Consider the following 13,001-nt stretch of genomic DNA (forward strand, 5'->3'; position numbering starts at 1 on the left):
AAACTGTAGGGATTAGAGAGTACCAGCCAACAATGTAATTCCAATACTCAATCCATAGTGCGGTTAGAATCCCAAATCGGCCAATTGGCCAATGCGCTTAGCAAGAGAGAGGAGGGTAAGCTACCTAGCCAACCAGTTTCCAATCCTAGGGGTCAATTCCAAGTTGACGAGCAGCACGCTCCTAACCATCACCAGGAGCAAGCTAAAGCAGTTGTGGCCCTTCGATCGGGCCGAATTGTAGAGACTAGGCCTACAGATGACACTTCGAAAAAGCAAGATGCTCGATCTTCTGTTTTTAGGCCTAAGGAAAAGGACAAGATCCTTGAAGAGGAGGATGCGCCTCCTTTTGTTACTGATACCACTTCACCTACTTCTCCTTCCACCAGTTCCGCCATGGTACCACCAGGTGTACCACGTGTCCCTTTTCCAGCGGCTCTTAATTCACAATCTCCTTATACTAAGAAAGCTGCTGTGATGGAAGATATGATTGAGACTTTCAAGCAAGTCAAGATAAATCTTCCTCTTCTGGACGCCATTCGGCAAGTCCCCTCATACGCTAAATTTCTTAAGGACCTTTGCACTCAAAAGCGTAGAACTCGAACCAATGTTACAAAAAATGTCCTTCTAGCTGAGGGTGTCTCCTCTGTTTTCCACACTTCTACTGCCCCTAAGTTGCCCGATCCAGGGACCCCCACAATTTCATGTGTCATAGGTGACCATATTATAGAAAGGGCACTTCTGGATCTCGGGGCCAGTGTTAATCTTATGCCATACTCTGTGTATGAGCAGTTTGGGTTTGGGGAGTTGAAACCCACCTCGGTGACTTTACAGTTGGCGGACCGATCCATTAGAATCCCAAGGGGCATTGTCGAGGATGTATTGGTGAAAGTTGACCAATTTCTCTTCCATGCAGATTTTATCATCCTTGACACAGAGCTTGGCCAAGCATCCATGCAATCCACCACCATCATACTTGGTCGTCCTTTCTTGGCTACAGCTAATGCTAATATCCATGTCAAGGCCGGGGTGATGGATGTGTCTTTTGGAAACATGAATGTTAGGCTTAATATTTACAATTCCACCAAGTACCCTTCCACGGACGAAGACTGTTTCGCAGTCGATGTCATAGATGATGTCGTGGAGGAAGCGCTTCCCTACATTCTCACTAAGGACCCTTTAGAGGCATGTTTGGCCCATTATGGCCATAAGGAGTATGAATTAGGTTAAACCATTACAGCGGTCAACTCAGTGCTTAATCATGCACCTCCAACATGGCAAGCCAAGTTTGAACCATTACCACCATTGTCACGTGAGCCTGCGCTCCCTTCTATAGAGGCCCCTCCGAAGCTTGAGCTGAAGCCACTCCCGGCCAATCTCAAGTATATCTTTTTAGGGCCTATAGATACTCTTCCTGCGATTATCGCGTCTGACCTTACCGTCGTGCAGGAGGGTCAGCTTGTTGATGTGCTTGGGAGGCACAAGGGTGCCTTAGGGTGGTCGGTAGCGGACCTCAAGGGGATAGACCCCTCCGTTTGCATGCATCGTATAAATTGTGAGGAAGATGCCAAACCATCTCCAGAGATGCAACGGAGATTAAATCCCCACATGAAAGAGGTGGTAATGAAGGAGGTGGTCAAATTGTTAGATGCGGGTATCATATATACCCCATCTCTGATAGTAAATGGGTGAGTCCCACGCAGGTGGTGCCTAAGAAGTCAGGCATCACTGTGGTGAAAAATGATAAGGGTGAATCTGTCCCCACTCGCATGACCACAGGTGGCGAGTGTGCATTGATTACCGGAAGTTGAATTCCATGACTAAGAAGGATCACTTTCCACTTCCATTTGTGGATCAAATCCTAGAATGGTTGGCGGGCCAGAGTAACTATTGTTTTCTTGATGGCTATTCAGGCTATAATCAAGTATCCATTGACCACGCAGACCAAGAAAAGACCACGTTCACCTGTCCATTTGGCACCTTTGCCTATCGGCGTATGCCTTTTGGTTTGTGCAATGCACCTGCGACCTTTCAACGGTGCATGATGGCAATATTCTCCGATATGGTGGAGAATTTTCTTGAGGTCTTCATGGACGACTTCTCGGTTTTTGGGAAGTCTTTCGAGAGTTGTCTCCATAATCTTGAGAGGGTGCTTAAGCGCTGTTTGGAGACCAATTTGGTGTTAAGTTGGGAGAAGAGCCATTTTATGGTTCAAGAGGGAATTGTGCTAGGTCATGTCGTGTCTAAAAGGGGGATCGAAGTCGATAAAGCTAAAGTGGACCTTATCTCTAAGCTTCCTCCCCCTTCTACCGTCAAGCAAATTCGCCCATTTTTAGGGCATGCAGGGTTTTACCGCCGTTTCATCAGAGACTTTAGCAAAATTTCAAAGCCCTTGTGCGACCTCCTTGCCAAGGATGCCCCGTTTGTCTTTGATGATGCGTGCATGAATGCCTTCGTGAAGCTTCGTACTGCGTTGTCTTCCGCCCCGATCATGCAATCCCCTGTTTGGTCTCTTCCCTTTGAGATCATGTGTGATGCGTCCGACTATGCGGTTGGCGCGGTCCTTGGCCAACGGGTGGATAAGTTGCCTTACGCCATTTACTATGCGAGCAAGACTCTCTCCGATGCTCAATTGAACTATACCACTACGGAGAAGGAGATGCTCGCGGTAGTGTTTTCGTTAGATAAGTTTTGGTCCTACCTCTTGAGGTCGAAGATTATCGTGTACTCTGACCATGCCGCGTTGCGGTACTTGCTTTCAAAGAAGGACGTGAAACCTAGGTTGATTAGGTGGGTCTTGTTGCTACAAGAATTCGACTTAGAAATCCGGGACAAGAAAGGTTTCGAAAACTCCGTAGCCGACCACCTCTCGAGGATCTTGATTGACTCCGCATGTGACCCTTTACCCTTAAAAGACTCCTTTCCAGATGAGCAACTTTTTACGGTGTCACATAGTCAACCCCCTTGGTATGCGAACATTGTAAATTACCATGCCACTAGCGCCATACCTTCCCATTGGTCCAAGCAAGACAAGGACCGATTCTTTGCGCAGGTTGGTAATTATTTTTGGGAGGATCCGGAGTTGTTCAAATATTGTTCGGATCAAGTGATTCGGCGATGTGTCCCCGAAAGTGAGCAACAGAGCATATTGACTTTTTGTCATACTCTTGAGTGTGGGGGACATTTTAGCGGTAAGAGGACCTCGGCGAAGGTCTTGCAATGCGGGTTCTATTGGCCCACACTTTTTAAGGATGCCCATGAGTTTTGCAAGGCATGCCTTCGTTGCCAAAAGGTTGGCAACATATCCAACCAAGACATGATGCCTTTGTCCGATATTCTTGTGGTAGAAATTTTTGATGTGTGGGGAATTGATTTTATGGGACCATTCCCAACTTCTTTTGGGAATGAGTATATTTTAGTGGCAGTAGATTATGTCTCAAAGTGGGTGGAAGCGGTAGCAACGCGGACTAATGACCACAAGGTTGTGGTCGAATTCTTGCAAAGTAACATTTTTAGTCGCTTTGGCTACCCACGTGCGATTATAAGTGATGAGGGAACCCACTTCCTAAACAAATACTTTGCGGCGCTAGTAAAGAAATATTCTATCACTCACAAGGTGGCAACACCTTATCATCCTCAAACTAGTGGCCAAGTAGAGGTCTCGAATAGGGAGGTTAAATCAATTCTTGAGAAAACAGTTAGGCCGGATCGGAAAGATTGGTCGCTTAGGCTTAATGATGCTTTATGGGCCTACCGTACAGCTTTTAAAACTCCCATTGGCATGTCTCCTTACCGGTTGGTTTACGGTAAAGCGTGCCACTTGCCTGTAGAGTTGGAACATAGGGCCATGTGGGCCATTAAGAAATTTAATTTTGATATGGTTATTGCCGGTTCGAATCGTAAACTCCAACTCAATGAATTAAAAGAACTTCGTAATGATGCATATGAGAGCTCTAAAATCTATAAGGCTAGGACTAATGCATTCCATGATAAGCATATCCGTAGGAAGTCCTTTGAGCCTAATCAAAAGGTGTGGCTCTTCAATTCACGTTTGAAATTGTTTCCGGGCAAGTTGAACTCTAGATGGGATGGACCTTATGTTATTACTCGTGTATACCCCCATGGTGCGATTGAAATTTGGGATCCACGTGATGGCCAAATATCTAAGGTTAATGGCCAACGATTGAAGCCATATGTGGACGGTTTGAGTGAAGAGGGTGAAATTGAGTCCATCAATTTGGTGGACCCAGTGTACCCTAACCTTTGAGCGCTTTCAATGAGTCTAGGAGACTTGAAATCTATGGAGTTTGAAAGACCTCCAGTGTTTGCCGTGCACGAACGGCTTCTGAAGGTCTGGTATAGCCACCTTGTCAAAGCTATGCATGTAGTACTTAGGAGGATGGGTCTGGTGGCAGGCGTGTAGTTAGCAACGAAAATTCTGTCTGAACCATCTGATTTTAATGTCCAACTTGGTGGAGATTGCTTCATAAACCGAGTGGTGGGTAAGGAATCTGGCAGCCCCAGAGGGAGTGACAGCCTATTAGATGATGGCACCACTTTTCAAGATATCGCTGAATCCTACACATATTGTCCTTCCAACAAATAGGGAACCACAGTCTTTGACAAGGGAGAAAAGTAGTACCCGTGTCTTTCACGCGAAGAAAGTGTATACTTTTTTGTCTTGGTGGAGTATTTTAGGGAGTATTTGTTAGCATTTTATTTTTATTTTTATTATTTTTATTTTTCTCTTTTTCTTCGCTTTGTGTCTTTTGTTTTATTTTGTTTTATTCTCTATATTTTGTGTTGTGGGACTAACGAAGCGCAGGTTTACGCTACAAGTTGGGGGATGACTCCCACATTTTCTTTTGCCTTGATTTTTGTTGCTCCTACGTGAGGTGATATCTCTCCTTTCTTTCTCTGGCTTGTCTTTTATTTTTCTATGGCTGAGCCGTCACTGAGGACAGTGCCATTATTAGTTGGGGGATGGATCGCTTGCTTTTTGTCTATAGAGTTTTTTTAAAAAAAAAAAATACTTGTTAGATCCTTTCTACTTGAGACTTGGAGATTGCAATATTTACTTGTTGGTTGCTTGTGCTGAAAATCTATGAGCATTACTTGAATACTTATGTAGCATGGTAGTTCTTTTTGCTAGCTTGGCAATAGGAATTTATCTTGGCATACGCTCTTAGCATCTTTGCACTGCACGTTTCTTGGACTTTGACTACTTGTGAGTTGTAACTTGAGTGCTTTCAATGGCTAGATTAGTGGAGACTTATACCCATGTGAGCTTTAGTGCCTTACCTTCCTTTGGAGTGGTGTTATTTAAACTCTTTGTTTGTCGTAAAAAAGAAGAAGCTTAATCGTTGTCGATCTCATTATCTTTGTCATCAAGTATTGGGACTTAATGCATGCGTAATATTTCATCTTTTGGGAATGGAAAGTTACATGGTTGTATTGCCCCTAGGAGATGATAGTAGGCCATTTTTGTGCTTTGAGCCGGTTCTTTTCTTTTTCTTAAACACTTATCCCTTGCAAGCCACGTTGTGCCTCTTGCATGAGCCTTTTTCTTGTTAAGCTTCACCAACCATATTGTGTCTTGAGAATGGCAAGTTAATCATGTGAAGGTTAATTTTTAAAGAGAGTGGAGAAAGTGTATTTGAGAAAGATTTGCTTGAATTGTGGTGTGTTCTTCCCCATTGTTAAAAACAGTGAAAAAATTGCAAAAGAAAAAAAAATAGAACTTGAATGAAAAAGGGGAAGACACCTATGCATTTGTTTGAAGAAAGAAACGTGTGAACTTCATTGTGGAATTGTGTGAATGGTGAATAATAAGAGAGATAAGGCGGAGTTGAAAAGAATGATGAGAGGGCGCGCACATTATTACTTGCCCTATGTTGTTTTGGCCTATTCTCGGACACTTGCTTATGATTTGTCCTAACTTTTGAAGCACTTTTCCTTACCCAATGATATAACCAAAATAAAAGTCCTACTTGATCTTAGGGGTAATGGGTTGTGATCGATGGATAGATATAGTCTTTAATACTTGGCATTCCATTCATGAGATCTTGTGTCCACTTTAAAAAGCTTTCTTTTCGCGTCTAAGTGTGCAGGATACTTTGGTTCTTTATTGCATAACTTCCATCCGCACACGTTGAGAGTTTATTAAATGCACCTTGTTTCGAGCGTTTTCTTTTGTTGAGTGCATGACATGGTGAGAATTGAAGTCGAGACTCGGTCCGGAGAGGGTGCTCGGTTGTGGTTCACTTGTAGTCGAGGTCTTTGCTCACACACACTAAGTTTGGGTGCCATGATTTATTTCTATGTTTTGATAGCGTCTAGAACTATTATTGCATATGTTATATTCTTGGTATTGGTGTTGCAATGAGTTGCATTGCAGGTTTTTGGGTTCCAAGTAAAGGAATCCGCGGTGTTTTGTGGGTGATCACTGCTGAAAACCCTCACGAGACTTCACTCGTCCTACCGGGGCCACCCGGGGGTTTAAAAGATCTATCCTTTAGTTAGTTTCTTTATTTTATTTATTTTTTGATTTCTTTGCTAGGGACTAGCAAAGTGTAAGTTGGGGGATGTGATAGGTGCATAAATGTGCCTATTTACGCCCCTTAATTTACTCTTGTTATGTCCGTTTATTATATTATTTAGAGTTTGATACTCGTTTTTATTTATTTCAGAACCTACGGAGCCGTTGGATAATATTTGAAGCTAAATCGATATAAAAATAATTAACGATGCAAAGCGAGCTCGATGTCATGCTTAGAGAATGTTATCCTTGCCGATCAAAAATCAACAAGTTGGACCAAGCTTATAATGGATGGAAAGAGAGAAGCACCCAATAAAATTCCTACAAGATGAATAATTATGTGCATAATGATGGGCCAGTAATTAAAAAGGTCGGCGCCTCCTTTCTCATGAAGATTATTTTCAGCACTTATAAAAGGGCTGCAAGGGTTTTTGCTTGGGGATCCGATTGTCACGCAGAAACGGAAACAGCGGGGGCTGCCAATATATCATATTTTCCCACGGCAGAAACGGGAGAACGGTGGTGGCCATCAGGATACTTTTTCATCACGCGAAAATAGAGAACTGGGCAGCAATCACCACGCCTCGCGAATCACGGCCAAACCGACACAGGAGCTTTGGGTTTTATTCTTTTACTATTTATTAGAAAGCTTTCAGTTTGTTGTTCAATGGAGTTTTGTTCTTACATGATTATTTGTTCTCACTCCATGAACGGCTAATCTACTCGGCTAGGGTAATGAGGAGGTCTCTCCAAGTAGCATAGTTGTCTGATTCTAGGGTTTTATGTTCAACTTGATTGTGTGACTTGATCGATTCATAACTTTTTATGAAGTTTGATATTTTTCTGACATTCGAATGTGTTTGTATCCATGGTTTCAAGCACTGTCATACAATGATTTTTAATATTTCAGGATAGGTTTTGAGATAGACTATACGACGTGAGACGGATCGTGCCGTTGGTTAAATCCAATGAGACGATCTGTGCCATGTTGAGATAGCCTATATGGAGTGCGAATCTTTATTATCTTTTTGGGAATTATCGATAGGAATTGCTACCCTACGGTAATCTGGTTGAATGTTGAATATGAACACTAGGTTTCGAAACAATTGCGTTACAGAGGGAGACTGAATCGGAAACCCTAGTCCCATCTCTCATCAGTTTACAACTCCTTTAATCTGCTTTCTAGTTTAGTTTTAGTTTAATCAATCCAAATCAAAATCCAACTTCTCTTTACTTTTTGAATTAAATTAGAAATTAATTGAAACTACTGCAACTCAGCTTTTTACTCCCTGCGGACGATCCTGGACTTAACAACTGTTCTTCGGAATACTAGTTAATTCCTTGGTTTTATAAATTATATTTTTGGTGCGAAAACGACAGACCAACATGATCCGAAAGTAATTTGTGATTCTTGTAAACTGGGTCAGTAACATGAGAATTCACTTTGATGAAACATAATTCCATGATGTGCTTTCACTGTTTATTGGCTTTTGTTGCAATTTCAACGGTAAATTCTTAGAAATCTCCAAGCAAACAGGACCTGGTATATGTGAATGTATACGTCTAGGAGTATAATGCATTTAGATGTGCATTTCTGAATCCCACCAGTGGATGGAGGTGGCATTTGAGTGAAAAGATGTAGACGATTGGATTTATATAGGGAAAGGAGCTGCCAATCTCGTTCTTGCTCACTCCGAATCCTCTCCAGTATTTGTGTGTTCATTTATGCTTCACCCTTTTGATCATTTCATTGTGCCTCTTCTTTTAATTTTTGATTATACAATAATTCAGCTAAGAATTTTTCCAAACTCCAAAAGCAAAGCAAACAATTAAGTTCTTTCTTCCAAGAATTGGGATTTTCCTTTTGAAGAGTTGTTTGGATTTGCAAATGCATCCTTGTACTTTGTAAAATGAACTTAAATTCTAGAATGAAATGGAGATTAAAACAAGTTAGTTGACACTTAACAGTGGGTAAATAGAGGAGGCCATAGTAACATGCTTCGCTAAGAAGACGGTGCAATGTACCTACATTCATTACTTATGACATTTCCTTCGATTTTGAGTAAACAATTTGATTTTGTCGGATTATTTTTACGCCCTCATGGAACTAAATCTTGATGGACTATCTTTAAATGAATATGTGTTGCATAATTGCAAAGCTGCATGTAGACTTATTGTTTTTTTCTTTCTTTTTTTTTTTTTTTTATTTTTTTTTTTGGGGGGGGGGGGGGGGGGGGGGGGGGGGGGGTGGTAATGTAGACTTACTGTTGGTTAATAATTCATATCTATCCTTGGGATTTGGACATGCCTATGCTTGGCAGTGGTACTTCTGAGCGGCCGATCCGACCGTTCATCTCGGCGATCGACTGCTCGAATATTCATCAAGCAATGAAAGGTTTAGATTTATATGCGATCTGATTCAGTCCGAGTGATCTATACCGAAATGAACGATTGGATGCCGCTTGGCACCCATTTGGCACCGAGGTGCTTGGCGGCAACCTTTGGCCCCGTTTGTGATCCATTGACTCCATTCAAGCAAGAAATTGGAAGGGCCCAAAGATTGAGGTGTATGCTTAGACAGTCACTTGGACACATCTCTATATTAAAATATTAAATGATAATATACATTTTTATTTTCCTGCCGAACAAAATTTTCTTTTTGTCTCAATTCATTTATTATTTTTGCATTTGTTAGTTCGCGTCAAATTTTTGTCAACTATTGATTCGTCACGACGAGATGAGTCGGAGAAATAGAAAATTATGACCCAAGTATTTTGGGAAAAATCCAAAAAAAAGGCCAGACAATATTCAGACTTTTCGGACTTTTTCTTGGCTTTTTAAAAATAATATTTGAGTTTGGGTCATAATTTTATGGTTCTTCAATTTCTCTAGTCGAAACGATCCAATAATCTATAAAAAAAACTTTGACGTAAAACTAACTAACGCAAAAGAAAATTGAATAAAAGAAAAAAAATTAGAAAAAAATTATTAATCTTGTAAAAGTATAAAATCCCCAAAAGAGAGCCAGGAAAATATTTTGGGTCAACTGAAAGATTCTTTAAAAGTTTTTTTTTTTCTGTAGAGATTTTTTAAATGGGTTTCAGCTTAAAATGAGGTGGGCCAGCTGATAAGCTCAATTCAGTCCCCTAACTCCTAGAGCCCCGCTTCAAAACACAAATTCCTGATTAGAAGCCCAACGCTCCGGCCAAAATGACGGGTATACTAATCCCGCTTTAAGAAAATCGCGGCCAAGTGTCAAAAGAAGTGACCAAGAGTAATAAAAAGCGGCCAAGTGTAATAAAGCGCAGCCAAGAGTAATAACAAGCGGTTCGGAGCAATAAGAAGTGGCCAAGAGCAATAAGAAGCGGCCAAGTGTAATAAGACGCGGCCAATTGTAATAACAAGCGGCCAAGTGTAATAAGACGCGGCCAAGAGCAATCACAAGCGGCTAGGAGCAATAACAAGCGGCCACTGGCAATAATTACCATCTAGGAGCAATAACAAGCGGCTAGAGGCAATAATAAGCGGCCAATAGTAATAAGAAGCGGCCAAGAGTAATAACAACCGGCCAAGTGTCAAAACAAGCAGCTATGAGTAATACGATTCGGCCAAGTGTAATAAGATGCGGCCAAGATATCCGGAAACAGATCATACACTAAAACGCGTGTTCTGTAACCACTCTTAAAAAAATAGCGGCCAGATGTCAAAACATGCTGCCAGGAGTAATAAGATGCAGCCAAGATGTCCGAAAACAGAACATACGCACACTAATCATGCTTTTACCAGTAGGAAGCAAGAAGAAAACGCATCATGAATGACAACGATTTGAGCTTCATACTTTGTACTTTGTACTGTTCAAGCTATTGTTGAGAGGCGGGATGGAGTTGAAGAACTACGTAGATGTATGAACGACAATGAATTTATTGAAGAAGCCGAGGTGGAGCAGCGTTGAAGCCGAAGGTTTGATCCATGCTTTTGCTTCTGGAGATCGATCACACCCTCAAATGCAAGAAATCTATGAGCCCGGCCGTGGATGTCATATGTAGGAATAAAATTGTTCTTTTTCCTTTTGAAAGTGCCTTGTTTCCTTTTGAAAGTGCCTTGAGGCCCAATTTTTTGTTCAAGATTTGTCTCATATACAAATAAATATGGGCTAACACAAGAACCAACGACCTTTGGATTTTTTTTTGTTGATCCAAAATTATGGAGTTCATAGTTAGATTTTGCACTTTTGAGCATGTTGGCATGGATTTCAATGGTTCATTACATCAAAAAAGAAAAAACTGAGTGCTCCCGAGTAGCAATTCAAATTGCGCCTGAGACACTCTACAAGAAAAGAGTAAATGTGGAAGCGCCCGAGCGCAACTTATATACGCCAGGGGATCGGAGCATGCGAATTGCGCCTGAGGCGCATGTGATGCAGCAAATATTTTAATTTATTTTTTTACCTCACTTTTTCTAGTCCGAATTGGCAGGAGACTAGAAAAAGGCAATCCTTTAAACATTATAAGGATTGTTAAAGCATAAGAGAGGCACAAGAAGGTGGTACGAAGTGATTCCATGAGATTCATCCGTGATGATTTCATTCGCATATGTTTTTTTTTTTTAGGTCTACATGATTCAAAAGTAATCTGTGATTCTTGGTTTGGGCCGCCGGTTGGTTGGTGTTCTTATTCTTGTAAACTGGGTCAGTAACATGAGAGTTCACTTTGAGGAAACATAATTCCTCGATGTGCTCTCACTGTTATTGGCTTTTGTTGCAATTCCAACGGTAAATTCTTAGAAATCTGTAAGCAAACAAGACCTAGTATATGTGAATGTATACATTTAGGAGTATAATGCATTTAAATGTGCATTTCTTAATCCTTGCAGTGGATGGAGGTGGAGTTTGAGCGAAAAGATGCAGACGATTGGATTTATATAGGGAAAGGAGCTGCCAATCTCGTTCTTGCTCACTTCGAATCCTCTCCTGTATTTGTGTGTTCATTTATGCTTCACCCTTTTGATCATTTCTTTGTGCCTCTTCTTTTAATTTTTGATTATACAATTATTCAACTGAGAATTTTTCCAAACTCCAAAAGCAAAGCAAACAATTAAGTTCTTCCTTCCAAGAATTGGGATTTTCCTTTTGAAGAGTTGTTTGGATTTGCAAATGCATCCTTTTACTCTGTAAAATGAACTTAAATTCTATAATAAAATGGAGATTAAAACGAGTTAGTTGGCACTTAACAGTGGGTAAATAGAGGAGGCCATAGTAACATGCTTCGCTAAGAAGACGGTGCAATGTACCTACATTCATTACTTACGACATTTGCTTCGATTTTGAGTAAACAATTTGAGTTTGTCGGATTATTTTTACGCCCTCATGGAACTAAATCTTGATGGGCTATCTTTAAATGAATATGTGTTGCATAATTGCAAAGCTGCATGTAGATTTATTGTTTTTTTTTTTTTTTTTTGCCGGGGGGGGGCAATTAATGTAGACTTATTGTTACTTTATAATACACTACTATCCTTGGGATTTGGACATGCCTGTGCTTGGCAGCAGTACTTCTGAGCAGCCGATCCGACCGTTCATCTCGGTGATCGACTGCTCGAATATTCATCAAGCAATGAAAGGTTTAGATTTATATGCGATTAGATTCAGTCCGAGTGATCTGTACCGAAATGAACGATCGGATGCCGCTCGGCACCCACTTGGCATCGGGGTGCTTGGCGGCATCCTTTGGCCCCGTTTGTGATCCATTGACTCCATTCAAGCAAGAAATTGGAAGGGCTCAAAGATTGAGGTGTATGCTTAGACAGTCACTTGGACACATCTCTATGTTAAGATATTAAATGATCGCAGACATTTTTATTTTCCTGCCGAACGGAATTTTCTTTGTCTCTATTCATCTTTTTTTTTTTTTGCATTTGTTAGTCTGCGTCAAATTTTTGTTAACTATTGATTCGTCTCGACGAGATGAGTTGTAGAAATAGTTATTTTGGGAAAAATCCAAACAAAGGCCAAACAATATTCAAACTTTTCAGACTTTTTCTTGGCTTTTTTATAATAATGTTTGAGTTTGGGTCATAATTTTATAGTTCTTCGATTTCTCTAGTCGAAACGATCCAATAATCCATAAAAAAAACTTTGACGCAAAACTAACTAACGCAAAAGAAAATTGAATAAAAATAAAAAAAATTAGAAAAACATTATTAAGCTTGTAAAAGTATAAAATCTCCAAAAGAGAGCCAGAAAAATATTTTGGGTCAATTGAAAGATTCTTTAAAAGTTTTTTTTCCTGTTGAGATTTTTTAAATGGGTTTCGGCTTAAAATGAGGTGGGCCAGCTGGTAAGCTCAATTCAGTCCCCTAACTCCCAGAGCCCCGCTTCAAAACCCAAATTCCTGATTAGAAGCCCGACGCTCCGGCCAAAATGACGGGTATACTAATCCCGCTTTAAGAAAATCGCGGCGAAGTGTCC

General features: G+C 40.8%; 1 pseudogene; it reads left to right on the top strand.

The window, feature by feature from the left end:
- LOC131317034 (uncharacterized) overlaps positions 1 to 13,001 on the top strand; it is a 47,590-nt pseudogene that overhangs the window by 11,572 nt on the left and 23,017 nt on the right.

Source organism: Rhododendron vialii, chromosome 2a, assembly GCF_030253575.1.
Source record: "Rhododendron vialii isolate Sample 1 chromosome 2a, ASM3025357v1".
Lineage (NCBI taxonomy): Eukaryota > Viridiplantae > Streptophyta > Magnoliopsida > Ericales > Ericaceae > Rhododendron > Rhododendron vialii.